At 41.7% G+C, this 13,335-nt stretch overlaps 1 protein-coding gene across 1 annotated transcript in view; it reads right to left on the bottom strand.

Annotated features, from left to right (window-relative positions):
- The window catches only part of plxnb2b (plexin b2b), a 200,667-nt gene extending 198,642 nt beyond the window's left edge, over positions 1–2,025 (bottom strand). Inside the window, exon 1 of the mRNA XM_052465629.1 lies at positions 1,497–2,025. The gene's annotated coding sequence lies outside the window, so the exon portion shown is untranslated. The remainder of the gene's footprint in view (positions 1–1,496) is intronic.
- Positions 2,026–13,335: the final 11,310 nt, after the last annotated feature.

Genomic DNA, 13,335 nt, shown 5'->3' with positions numbered 1-13,335 from the left:
TTGTCATTTTTAATATGATAATCAATGGGGCCCCACCCCACGCCTGTCGGTAATTTGACCATGCTGACTACATGTTTAGATTGCTGGCCGCTAGACTAATTTACCAATCTAAAAAAAATATTCTGACATGGGCCAATTGAGTGACTGTTGATGCACAACCACATTTCAAAACTGCACATTGTGTATTCTATTACTCTAACTCTCAAATCTAAGTTGAGTCCCTGAATGAGTTCTACATTTTCTCCACAGCAAAGACAAACTCCAAATGGGCATTAAAGACTACTACCAATCAAGACATAAAAAAGGCTTTTATTTCATTAGCTCCATGTACACGCTAACATACATACAGACTCAGAGATGTGTTTTACATTTGTTTAACCTGTATTTAACTAGGCAAGGCAGTTAAGAACAAATTCTTATTTTCAATGACAGCCTACCCCGGCCAAACCCTAAAAACGAACAACGCTGGGTCAATCGTGCACCACCCTATGGGACTCCCAATCATGCCATGGTTGTGATACAGCCTGGAATCGAACCAGGGTCTGTAGTGACACCTCTAGCACTGAGATGCAGTGCCTTTAGACCAGTGTGCCACTTGGGAGCCCATGGTCAGGCTCACTGAGTTTGCCTGTCTATATATGTGAGGGGAGATGTTTCTGGTTGAGAGACTGATGAATGACCAACTGCTCCACATTTTATGGACTGACAGGGCCATTATTCTGTCTTCACATTATCGTGAGAAAGAGAGGAGCAGAAAACAGCCCAGTAAAAGTGGTAATGTTTCCATAACCAAAGCATAGTTTATTACATATGAAAAACTAATGACGCCTGTGAAAGTTAGTGGTCAAGGATCTAGGCAGATGTCAGTTTACAGTGAACCTTTAATTACTTAATAGAGCATGGATCACTTTGTGCAAATTACCGGTAAGGAAATACACTGTAGGTTGGACTGTATCTCGACTCATACAAGTGACATGGGCGGGTTCAGCACTGTACAGTAGCCCATCATACAACTATACTAAGTGAATATAAATCCCATTACGTGTTTAAACTGCAAATACTGAAGTCTATGCTCAAACCTAACTCGGGTTCACCAATAAATCATTATTTCCATACAGTTGCATCACTTCATAATGCTGGAGGACCAACTGGTCGATTTACAAATAAATTACTTCCAATCAATCACTATGTAGCAGGTATGGATCAATATGTTAATTTATGGTCGAACTTTTATTTTTTGATGTCAAGACAAATGTGGAAAAACATGCGTTTCTATCCCTCGTGTCATGGCTGTTGTACAACGGAGCTTTTAAAGGAAGTAATACACTACTAGCATCGCGCTAGGAAATTCATCAGATCTTTACGCACACACATAATTATACAGGGAGGTATTTTCTAACCAACCGCATTTGCTTGTACATGTGCATAATAAATAGACAGAACAGACGGACACTGTCCGTGGCTATAAAGGTAGAACACCAATCACGTAAACTCACCTTGGAAGAACAGTAGTTGCCTGAAACTAACACGGAGCTGTCCAGATTTCAAAGTCCCCCTAAAAATGTATAATAAGTCCTCAAGCAAAATGCATGTAAAGTTCACATTTTATCTTCCCGAGAGCGCGGAGAGTTAGAGAAAGGCACTGTTCAGTCGAAAATACAAGGGGGCACTGGTTGACAATTCCTACTGCAAGACGACACGGACAACTCAACAAGAGTCCAGGACTTTATCCACGCCCAGGTACAGGATCACATGGTGATCCCAGGTGTGATTCTTCTCGAGCTATGGCTCAGTTGGCAAGGGACACACCTGTGAGATCCGCTCACATCCGCCTTCGGTGACATTGCGTTGAGAACCAGGAAATTATAGGCGAGTGGAAAATGCGCAGGGAGGTAGAACGCAAAATCGACCGGGAAAGGAGAGGGATTATTCTCCTCCCCCTTTCAAAACGCAAAAGACCGTTTGGCCTGTAGATCACAGACTGCCAGGCAATGGTTGCAAAATATCAATAAAAACGAAGGAGCAAGTCGTATAATGTGCTCTTCCGTCGCCACCGGCTTGGAATGATTTGGAATGGAAGGGATTGGAATAGCTCGTGCATGCGAGTTCACGTTGAGTATGGCAAAGCAGTCCCTTCTCGGCTGCTATTTCATGCAAATCTTAAAGTGCTTTTTATTTTAATCCATGGCAGATTAATGTCTAAAGGGAGATTAGGGCCGTTCCATTCCTCGAGTGGAATAAAATATATTCTGAAACCAATCAAACATTCAAACCATCCAAAAACATTTGTTTGACCAAACTTGTCTCTGCATGGAAGGGACCATGGTTGATAGTGATACCTGCATCATGATGCCATAACAACTCGATGTCTTTGAGATGGAGGTTATGATTAATGGGGGGATTATGGCTCTGACATAGCGCATTCTTCAATCACATACATTTATTAGGCTACATTATTGTTAGGCTACATCAGCGTCTAGTTTTTATTTATATTTGGTTTGCGTCGTGAACTAACGTGAATGTAATGTGAAATCAACTAAACTTGTCACTATGTCGTTGGATTTAGGTTAAAAGTTGGGTGAAAACAAGTCGAAATTCCCTTACGTTGATTACTTTTTGTAAATCGAATCACATTTCCGTCATCACATAATTAAACAAATATAATATTATGTGGAAACAACGTTGATTCAACAGGTTTTTGCCAAGTGAGGTAGTTCACTGCAGGCTTCTTGTGTAGTTGTCAGACAGTGTTTAGATAACTTAATTGATTGTAGAACCCACATGATGAATGATGAAACCATTTGTTATTCTTGTGTTTTGTTGACTCCATCAAGCCTAGCGCTACCTGTGTATAATGAAATAGTCAAGCCAGTGCAGTTACTAGCAGTGGCCGAATTGTCTTTTCACCATTAAAAGGTAAGGTTGCATCAAGCACAGTTGTACATTAGAAAACCTTGAAGAAACTATCAGGCTTCCATCACCTTTCCTCTCCTGCATACTACCACATTCCAGTCAGGGTCTAAAAGCATGCGAGACTGAACCCAGATCAGTGTAGTCAACACACCATCACCATGAACATCTTCCATTGAATAGTTTGTATTCTTGCCTTGGAGCATCATGCCACAATGCAGTTTGGTACATAGAGTAATAATAGTTTTGTGGCCCTGTCATAGGCTACGTCCCAAACGGCGCCCTATCCCCATATAGCGCACGACATTTGACCAGAACTCTATGGGCCCTAGTCAAAAGTAGTGCACTATATAGAGAATATGGTGCTATTTGGGATGCAGACAAACTCCTTATTGTGTCTGGGTGTGTGTCAGTTTTGTGATTGATTTATCGCCATGCAAATGAGTCTGTCTGTCTGGGGGAAGCGACGTGTTGTCTTTGCCCGATGGGCCCTGAGGGACTATGGGATTGAGGGGGAATGAGTCAGCCCCTTACTGCTGACACAGCCAGAAGAGTGGCAGAGATGCAGCAGGCAGAGCGAGATGGGGGAGATGGCCTTCACAAGTCTTCCCATTGACTGATGAGATCAAGGAGAATCTAGGCCATGCCAGACAAGTGTCAGGTAAACAGACACAGAGAGATAGAGCGAGAGAGACAAACAGAACACTACTCTCAGAGCAGAAACTGAACACTCAAGAAACACAGCTAAGAGAGTGTAGAGAGCAAACCAAGCAGAGCGAGAGATCTGCTATCTATGTGGTGCTTGAGTTTACAATGTTTGACCTGTTTGTCGAAGGGTTCAGGAGTAACGTGTGTCTTGAAAGTAGGCTATATGACCAGACCAAGGGCAGCGCTCACACACTGAGAGGTCACCACGACCAGGCTGAATTCAATCACAATTGGAATAGAGAAACTGTTCATGTGAATAGGATCAACCTTTAAATAAGGAACAAGTTGTCTGTTACCTGTATGATGATAGTGTTCATGTGTAATTGATGTGTAACAAATGACAGTCAGACCTTTTACTCATGCAGAGGAGTGAAAGAGGATCGCGGCGCTCGATTTCTTGACATTAAAATCTGTGTGCTCAGTCATTTACCAGAGGAAAAATTATTCTATTCACACAATGTTAGTAATGAAGTCAGTGAGTTCATCCTCTCTTCTTGATTGTTCAGACAAGGTCTAACAAAGACTTGTAGGTCAGTAGCATACTTCAGAACTGGTTTTTCATATGGATAGAGTGCACTCTGCTGGTTCCTTATTGCAGTGCAAGTGTTCAAGTGACCGCAAGTATCACGTAAAGTATTGATGCTGTACTTTATAATGTGGGTGGGACTCCGTGTGGTGGCAGGGTTGCTTTTTTCCAGAAATGGATATTTGATTTGTCAGTGCTTCTCTTATAATGGATGTACGGTTTGTGAAATTGTCATAACAGTGCATATTCAATAACTATGTGGCCAATATTGATATCGCTACGTAGTGTTGCTATGTGTACCTCCAAAACATATCCAACAGTGCTATGCAATAGTATCAGCTTGTAAGGAACACATGCACCATTGTACCAGTGTCTGAAGGTTGCCAGATGTAGCATCTCTGGGATGGAGTTCGGAAGACAGGAGACACGAGGATAACAGATGGCGGTTACTCGCAGACACAAGTTGTATAGTGTGACATTTGGAAGGCACCCTTCGATTTGAATGGCTGCCTGACCTAGCAGAGCACAGCGCTATCGGCCAATATGACTTATTACAGTGGAAGTCTGTGAGGGCTGGGGATGTTTGAGCGACCTTAGCCTCGTCGAGAACCAGGATATGGCTACGTAAGATTAAAACAACCGGAATTTACTATGTGCAGACTAGAACCCTGGCTGGGTGTAAAGCATAGTGTAACATGGAGACATCCGTTTCAGCATAGGGGGGAGAGAGAGAGAGAGGAGAAAGAGATAGACTGGCGCACTTCGGACTCAGTCCAAGCAAAACCACCACATGCTGGGAATAGCAGGGTGGCAGCCGTGTGTGGGTTTGACTGGCTTGTGTGGGGAACAGTTTGAGTATAATTAGTGTTTATATGAGTGTAATTATATGTTCAGAAGCACTTGCATTGGTAAAGACCTGTGTATGCTTTCGTGCCTGGCTTGCATGTGTTACATCTTGCCTTTGAGCTCATGATAGGTGGGGCTGTGTGAGGGTGATACCTCAAAACCCATTGAGGGATATTATTCTCCATCATATCAGATCTCAGATCTCCAATGCACTGGCTGAGCTAGCAGGCTTTTGTTACAGGGAATACCTAATATCAGTAGGTTGTTTTGCTCTACGACAGGATCTAATCACAGTTTGCCCGGCTCAGCCTGTGCCCAGGTGGCACACGTTAGGGATGGTCCGCATCAATGCCTGCCTGCTTGCCTGTCCCTCACCCTGCTGTGAAGTAACTCAGACCCCCCACACACATGGCACGCACATACAGTGGCACATACACAAAAACACAGACACATGTTCACACACACACCAGTGTTTTCCCTGGGATTGTTTTCAGCAGCGGTGGAAAAGGTAGCCGGGGGGAGGGGGGACCGTACGGTTCTGATGACTTTTTAAAAAGGCATTCTACTCCGAAAAGAAAGCAAAAATACACTCTGCTGCTCCACTCTCCCTTCACCCTGCTGTTGCTTTACCCCCAGGGGCCACATTCTGTCTTCACCGAGGTCCGGAGGGCTGCTTTTAAAATGGGTCATATTTCCTTGCCATCAAAATAAGCAAAAACTAGTCCCCTAGCCATCGCTTTTGGCATTTTTCGATGCTCCCAGACTGTGTGGTTTTTGTTTCGATGACTGCTAGCTAGCTGGACAGCGAAAAGTGACTATAAATGTAGGTGCATTACAATTTCTACACGGTTTCCATTTGATTTTTAGTCATTTCAATGTCGATTGAGATCATTTTTTCCCAGAGGAAAAAATAAATCAACAAATGAAATCATATTTTTGTAGTGGATTAAACACCTGCGGAAACACGCCACAGACATGCACAAAAACAGAGAGAGAGACACGGACACACACACATCTCATTATGCCCTTTGATCCTGATGTGTTGGTGGACTGAAGTGTGAGAGTGTCTGATTGGAGACAGGCAGCTAGGGCTGTGGTTGGGAGGGTGTACGCTGGATCAGCTTGGTTGGCACACACCAGTCTATGGGTTTTCCATGAAAGCCATTCTTGTGTTTCCCAGCCAAAAATGCAAACTTAACCTAGTAGGATCTGCTCCACGTAACATAAGCTAATCCTTATCCTGGATCCTGACCTGAGGATGACATTGATTTAAAAACTGCAATTTACTATGCTAAACTACGAAAAAAGGGAGAATGCCAGCAGGTTTAAGACCATGGACGCCACTGGGCAATATTGAAAGGCAGGGTATTATGTAGGCTGCCCAGCAGCCCATGTTGAATCAGTGCCATAGCCATCTGCCATACTCTATTTTCATCCCACAGCCCACTGGTGGTTTAACAGCCTGAGCCAAAAGGGACTTCTATGGTTACAGAGCCCTTTGCTCTGCATTCATAACCAAACGCATCTTTGCTCAACAGGTCCAATCTCAGCCTCAGGGATGGCGAGTGGACCAGATCTCATCTATAATTATGTACCAGGTGCTTACTATCTTTGAGTGGATGGATGGAAAGCCAGTAAGATTCTTGATAGGGTTGTAAGAGAACAGTAATCAAGGCACCTCAAGAGTATTAATGCGGATTATCACCACCACTGACCACCACCATTATCAAATATCCACAACTAGCACACAAGGGTGGCACACAAGCCTGGTTTGAGAGATTGTCTGGCTGGCAAAGTGAACAGCACTCTTCTCATATTTTCCTGTGTTGTACAGTAGTAATAGCCAGGTTGTAGTGCGATGATGAATATGGGTTGCCATGCCAAGCTCAGAATGAAACAGAAGCTGACCGGATTCATTTGAGATTATGTGTCCTAGACACAGTGTAATTCCCTTATCTACATACTTACCTGTCCTGTACCTGACGGTGATCCTGCCACTGTGGGGCTCATTGGCATGTCTGTCTCTGTCTGGTAGGAGACAATATTCAGGTGTCAGCAGCAAAGCACAGGTAGCACAGGACAGGACGGGCAGTTTTCACCTTGCACTGGTTATCTGCTGCTGAGCATGCATAATATAAAGAGAATGGCATTATCCAAACAAGGTTTTTCAACAACAGAAATGCTTCTAATAGTGACTCTCCATAGGAAATTAGGGTTTATATTGTTATCTGGTATTGCATTTGAAATATAGCCTACAAGTACACAGAACAAAAATATAAACGCAACATGTGCAGTGTTGATCCCATATTTCATGAGGTGAAATAAAATAATCCCAGAAATGTTCCATACACATAAGAAGCTTATTTCTCTCAAATGTTGTGCAGGAATGTATTTACATCCCTGTTAGTGAGCATTTCTCATTTGCCAAGATGACCATCCACCTGACAGACTCTTTTCTCTGTATATATCAATGATGTTGCTCTTTCTGCGGGCGATTCCCTGATCCACCTCTACGCAGATGACACCATTCTGTATACTTCCGGCCCTTCCTTGGACACTGTGCTATCTAACCTCCAAACGAGATTCAATGCCATACAACACTCCTTCCGTGGCCTCCAACTGCTCTTAAACGCTAGTAAAACCAAATGCATGTTTTTCAACCGTTCGCTGCCTGCACCCGCACGCCCGACTAGCATCACCACCCTGGATGGTTCCGACCTAGAATATGTGGACACCTATAAGTACCTAGGTGTCTGGCTAGACTGTAAACTCTCCTTCCAGACTCATATCAAACATCTTCAATCTAAAATCAAATCTAGAATCAGCTTTCTATTCCGCAACAAAGCCTCCTTCACTCATGCCGCCAAACTTACCCTAGTAAAACTGACTATCCTACCGATCCTCGACTTCGGCGATGTCATCTACAAAATACTCTACTCAGCAAACTGGATGCAGTTTATCACAGTGCCATCCGTTTTGTTATTAAAGCACCTTATACCACCCACCACTGCGACCTGTATGCTCTAGTCCTCGCTACATATTCATCGCCAGACCCACTGGCTCCAGGTCATCTACAAGTCCATGCTAGGTAAAGCTCCGCCTTATCTCAGTTCACTGGTCACGATGGCAACACCCATCCGTAGCACGCGCTCCAGCAGGTGTATCTCACTGATCATCCCTAAAGCCAACACCTGATTTGGCCGCCTTTCCTTCCAGTTCTCTGCTGCCTGTGACTGGAACGAATTGCAAAAATCGCTGAAGTTGGAGACTTTTATCTCCCTCACCAACTTTAAACATCTGCTATCTGAGCAGCTAACCGATCACTGCAGCTGTACATAGTCTATCGGTAAATAGCCCACCCAATTTACCTACCTCATCCCCATAATGTTTTTATTTATTTACTTTTCTGCTCTTTTGCACACCAGTATATCTTCCTGCACATGACCATCTGATCATTTATCCCTTCAGTGTTAATCTGCTAAATTGTAATTATTTGCCTACCTCCTCATGCCTTTTGCACACAATGTATATAGACTCCTTTTTTCTTTTTCTACTGTGTTATTGACTTGTTTATTGTTTGCTCCATGTGTAACTCTGTGTTGTTGTCTGTTCACACTGCTATGCTTTATCTTGGCCAGGTCGCAGTTGTAAATGAGAACTTGTTCTCAACTAGCCTACCTGGTTAAATAAAGGTGAAAAAAAAATAAAGAAAAAATTGCTAACATGGGTTCGCTAGCTGTCAAGTGGCGGGTATGTGTAGTTTGATTGTTGGTGGTGCTTGTGCTTACTCTCACGCCAAAAAGATCATATTTGAATCAGATATGCGAGAAGAAAAAAATCTCTTCAAACTGCCAGTGTGAACAAGGCTTAGTGCAGCCTTATTCAGTATTATTATCTATCCATCTCAACTAATATCAATAATCTGACAATGAAATGAACTTTTACTGTCAGGAGAAAATATAGGAGACAAAAATAAAAACATAGATAAAATACATCAGCAGTTGATATGCATTGATATGCAAATATATGTCGCTTTCCAGCTCCATGTCTGCATAGAAATGACAGTTCTTGTAATTGTTGAAATTGTCATGCTGTAGTCAAGTGGACACTTCAACTGATTATGTGAGAGCCCGTAACTCTCTTTGTGAGAGGTCTCTTTTTGGAATGGAGATACTGGGTTTAAATATATATTATATATATATATATTTATATATTTCAACTTTATTTAATCAGGTAGGCCAGTTGAGAACAAGTTCTCATTTACAACTGCGACCTGGCCAAGATAAAGCAAAGCAGTGCAACAAAATCAAACAACACAGAGTTACACATAAACAAACGTACAGTCAATAACACAATAGAAAATACAAATTGAAAAATCTATGTACAGTGTGTGCAAATGTAGAAGAGTAGGGAGGAAGGCAATAAATAGGCCATAGAGGCGAAATAATTACATTTTAGCATTAATACTGGAGTGATAGATGATGATGTGCAAGTAGAGATACTGGGGTGCAAAAGAGCAAGAGGGTAAATAATATTATGGGGATGATGAAGATTAGCCTAATAATGGATTAAAAGAGCCTAACGTTACTCCTTATGGACCTTACATGTTCTGTTTAAAGTCTAATTGGCTCTGGAAGCCAAAACCGCCAAATACTCTATTTAAACGTGAATTGATTTTCAACTGAGGTACGGTTCTAGAAACATAAATCCCTCTACTTTCATATCACATCAAAATCATTTCACAAATGCAAAACACATACGTACTGTTTCAACCAGTTTTATTTACGATTCTTGATCATGACTCTCAGTTCCATAACACAGTTGTGTACAGTTGCAGCTGACAGTATTTTTCAGTGACAACACGTTTGTGGTGTCCGTCTGCCATTTACACACAGGTGTTCGGAGATATAGATAGCTAATTAGATAGCTAAGCAGCACTCTGTAAAATGGAAATATGGCCATACCCTTACCCTATAAAATGTGTTTATCAGTTTAACCTTTAGTTAAAGTCCCCCTTGTTCAGTAGATTATATGGAACTGAGAGTCATGATCAAGTGCTACATCAAGATAGAAAATGGGGCCAAGAGTCATATATTCATGAGCAGGGTTGGGGAGTACCGTAATAGATTACCCCCCCAAAAAACGGTAACTGTAATCAATTACATTCCCAGCTAAAATATTGTAATCAGATTACAGATACTTTTGAAAAAATAGATGATTACTTTGAGGATTACTTTTAAATTCAGAAAGGAGTTTGCAAAAAAAATTATCTTTGAGACTTCACTGTTTTCTCAATGACATTTAAATCAGCAGTGACAAATGGACCACATTTAGATTTGTTCCACCTGAGCGAGTCTGACCACAAGTCAGAGACCACTATGATGACAAACCAAATGTGTTTGATGGATTGCGGGAAAAGAGCAGGAATAGGCTTTTGTAGGCCAAGCTATGTCTTCCAATGGTACGACTGCTGTCGGCATCCAAAGATTAACTAACTTGAATAAACACTTGGAGGTAAGGACAACAGCAGTGGTGTAGTCTATGGTGATATGGATATCACTTATTATTGATATCTACATAGCACATTGATGTGAATCACACTGCTGCTCTCTCATTCAGCTATTTGCGACGGATTGTGGATATGGCTTTTGTTGCTCAATCTAATTCATGCAGATAAAACAAATCAATAGGCCTAGTGGACACATGCTCAAATTCACACACTTTTGATAGACTTAAAGGGGCAATCTGTAGTTGTTATATCCATTTGTGGACGTATATATACATACAGTTGAAGTCAGAAGTTTACATACACTTAGGTTGGTGTCATTAAAACTCGTTTTTCAACCCCTCCATAAATGTCTTGTTAACAAACTGTAGTTTTTGCAAGTTGGTTAGGACATCTACTTTGTGCATGACACAAGTAATTTTTCCAACAATTGTTTACAGACAGATTATTTCACTTATAATTCACTGTATCACAATTCCTGTATCACAAGTTTATATACACTAAATTGACTGTGCCTTTAAACAGCTTGGAAAATTCAAGAAAATGATGTCATCGCTTTAGAAGCTTCTGATCGGCTAATTTGTCACACCCTGACCTTAGAGAGCCTGTTAATTTCTCTATTTGGTTAGGTCAGGGTGTGATTTGGGTGGGCATTCTAGTTTTCTATTTCTTTGTTGGCCGGGTATGGTTCCCAATCAGAGACAGCTGTCTATCGTTGTCTCTGGTTGGGAATCATACTTAGGCAGCCTGTTTTCCACCTGAGTTTGTGGGATTTTGTTTTCTGTTTAGGTACTGTTGCCTGACAGAACTGTGCGTTTTCGATTTTGTTTGAGTGTTTTTTAAATTAAAATCATGAACGCTGTCCACCACAAACGAGAGCCGTTAGATAATTGGCATAATTTTTATGGGAGTTTTGGAGCAGCGGCTTCTTTCTTGCTGAGTGGCCTTTCAGGTTATGTCGATATAGGACTTGTTTTACTGTGGATATAGATACCTTTGTACCTGTTTCCTCCAGCATCTTCACAAGGTCCTTTGCTGTTGTTCTGGGATTGATTTGCACTTTTCGCACCAAAGTACGTTCATCTCTAGGAGACAGCGTCTCCTTCCTGAGACAGCGTCTCCTTCCTGAGACAGCGTCTCCTTCCTGAGACAGCGTCTCCTTCCTGAGCGGTATGACAGCTGCGTGGTCCCATGGTGTTTATACTTGCGTACTATTGTTTGTACAGATGAACATGGTACCTTCAGGTGTTTGGAAATTGCTCCAAGGATGATCCAGACTTGTGGAGGTCTACAACGTTTTTCTGATGTATTAGCTGATGTCAAGCCTATCAGAAGCTTCTAAAATCAGAACATAATTTTCTGGAATTGTCCAAGCTGTTTAAAGGCACAGTCAACTTAGTGTATATACATTTCTGACCCACTGGAATTGTGATACAGTGAAATAATCTGTCTGTAAACAATTGTTGGAAAAATTACTTGTATCATGCACAAAGTAGATGTCCTAACCAACTTGCCACAACTATAGTTTGTTAACAAGAAATGTGTGGTAGGGTTGAAAAACAAGTTTTAATGACTCCAACCTAAGTGTATGTAAACTTCAACTATATATATATATGTATATACAGTGCCTTGCGAAAGTATTCGGCCCCCTTGAACTTTGCAACCTTTTGCCACATTTCAGGTTTCAAACATAAAGATATAAAACTATATTTTTTTGTGAAGAATCAACAACAAGTGGGACACAATCATGAAGTGGAACGACATTTATTGGATATTTAAAAAAAAATTAACAAATCAAAAACTGAAAAATTGGGCGTGCAAAATTATTCAGACCCTTTACTTTCAGTGCAGCAAACTCTCTCCAGAAGTTCAGTGAGGATCTCTGAATGATCCAATGTTGACCTAAATGACTAATGATGATAAATACAATCCACCTGTGTGTAATCAAGTCTCCGTATAAATGCACCTGCACTGTGATAGTCTCAGACGTCCGTTAAAAGCGCAGAGAGCATCATGAAGAACAAGGAACACACCAGGCAGGTCCGAGATACTGTTGTGAAGAAGTTTAAAGCCGGATTTGGATACAAAAAGATTTCCAAAGCTTTAAACATCCCAAGGAGCACTGTGCAAACGATAATATTGAAATGGAAGGAGTATCAGACCACTGCAAATCTACCAAGACCTGGCCGTCCCTCTAAACTTTCAGCTCATACAAGGAGAAGACTGATCAGAGATGCAGCCAAGAGGCCCATGATCACTCTGGATGAACTGCAGAGATCTACAGCTGAGGTGGGAGACTCTGTCCATAGGACAACAATCAGTCGTATATTGCACAAATCTGGCCTTTATGGAAGAGTGGCAAGAAGGAAGCCATTTCTTAAAGATATCCATAAAAAGTGTAGTTTAAAGTTTGCCACAAGCCACCTGGGAGACACACCAAACATGTGGAAGAAGGTGCTCTGGTCAGATGAAACCAAAATGTAACTTTTTGGCAACAATGCAAAACGTTATGTTTGGCATAAAAGCAACACAGCTCATCACCCTGAATACACCATCCCCACTGTCAAACATGGTGGTGGCAGCATCATGGTTTGGGCCTGCTTTTCTTCAGCAGGGACAGGGAGATGGTTAAAATTGATGGGAAGATGGATGGAGCCGAATACAGGACCATTCTGGAAGAAAACCTGATGGAGTCTGCAAAAGACCTGAGACTGGGACGGAGATTTGTCTTCCAACAAGACAATGATCCAAAACATAAAGCAAAATCTACAATGGAATGGTTAAAAAATAAACATATCCAGGTGTTAGAATGGCCAAGTCAAAGTCCAGACCTGAATCC

This window comes from Oncorhynchus keta, chromosome 17 (assembly GCF_023373465.1).
Source record: "Oncorhynchus keta strain PuntledgeMale-10-30-2019 chromosome 17, Oket_V2, whole genome shotgun sequence".
NCBI lineage: Eukaryota > Metazoa > Chordata > Actinopteri > Salmoniformes > Salmonidae > Oncorhynchus > Oncorhynchus keta.
This window is presented reverse-complemented; position numbering and strand designations above follow the sequence as displayed.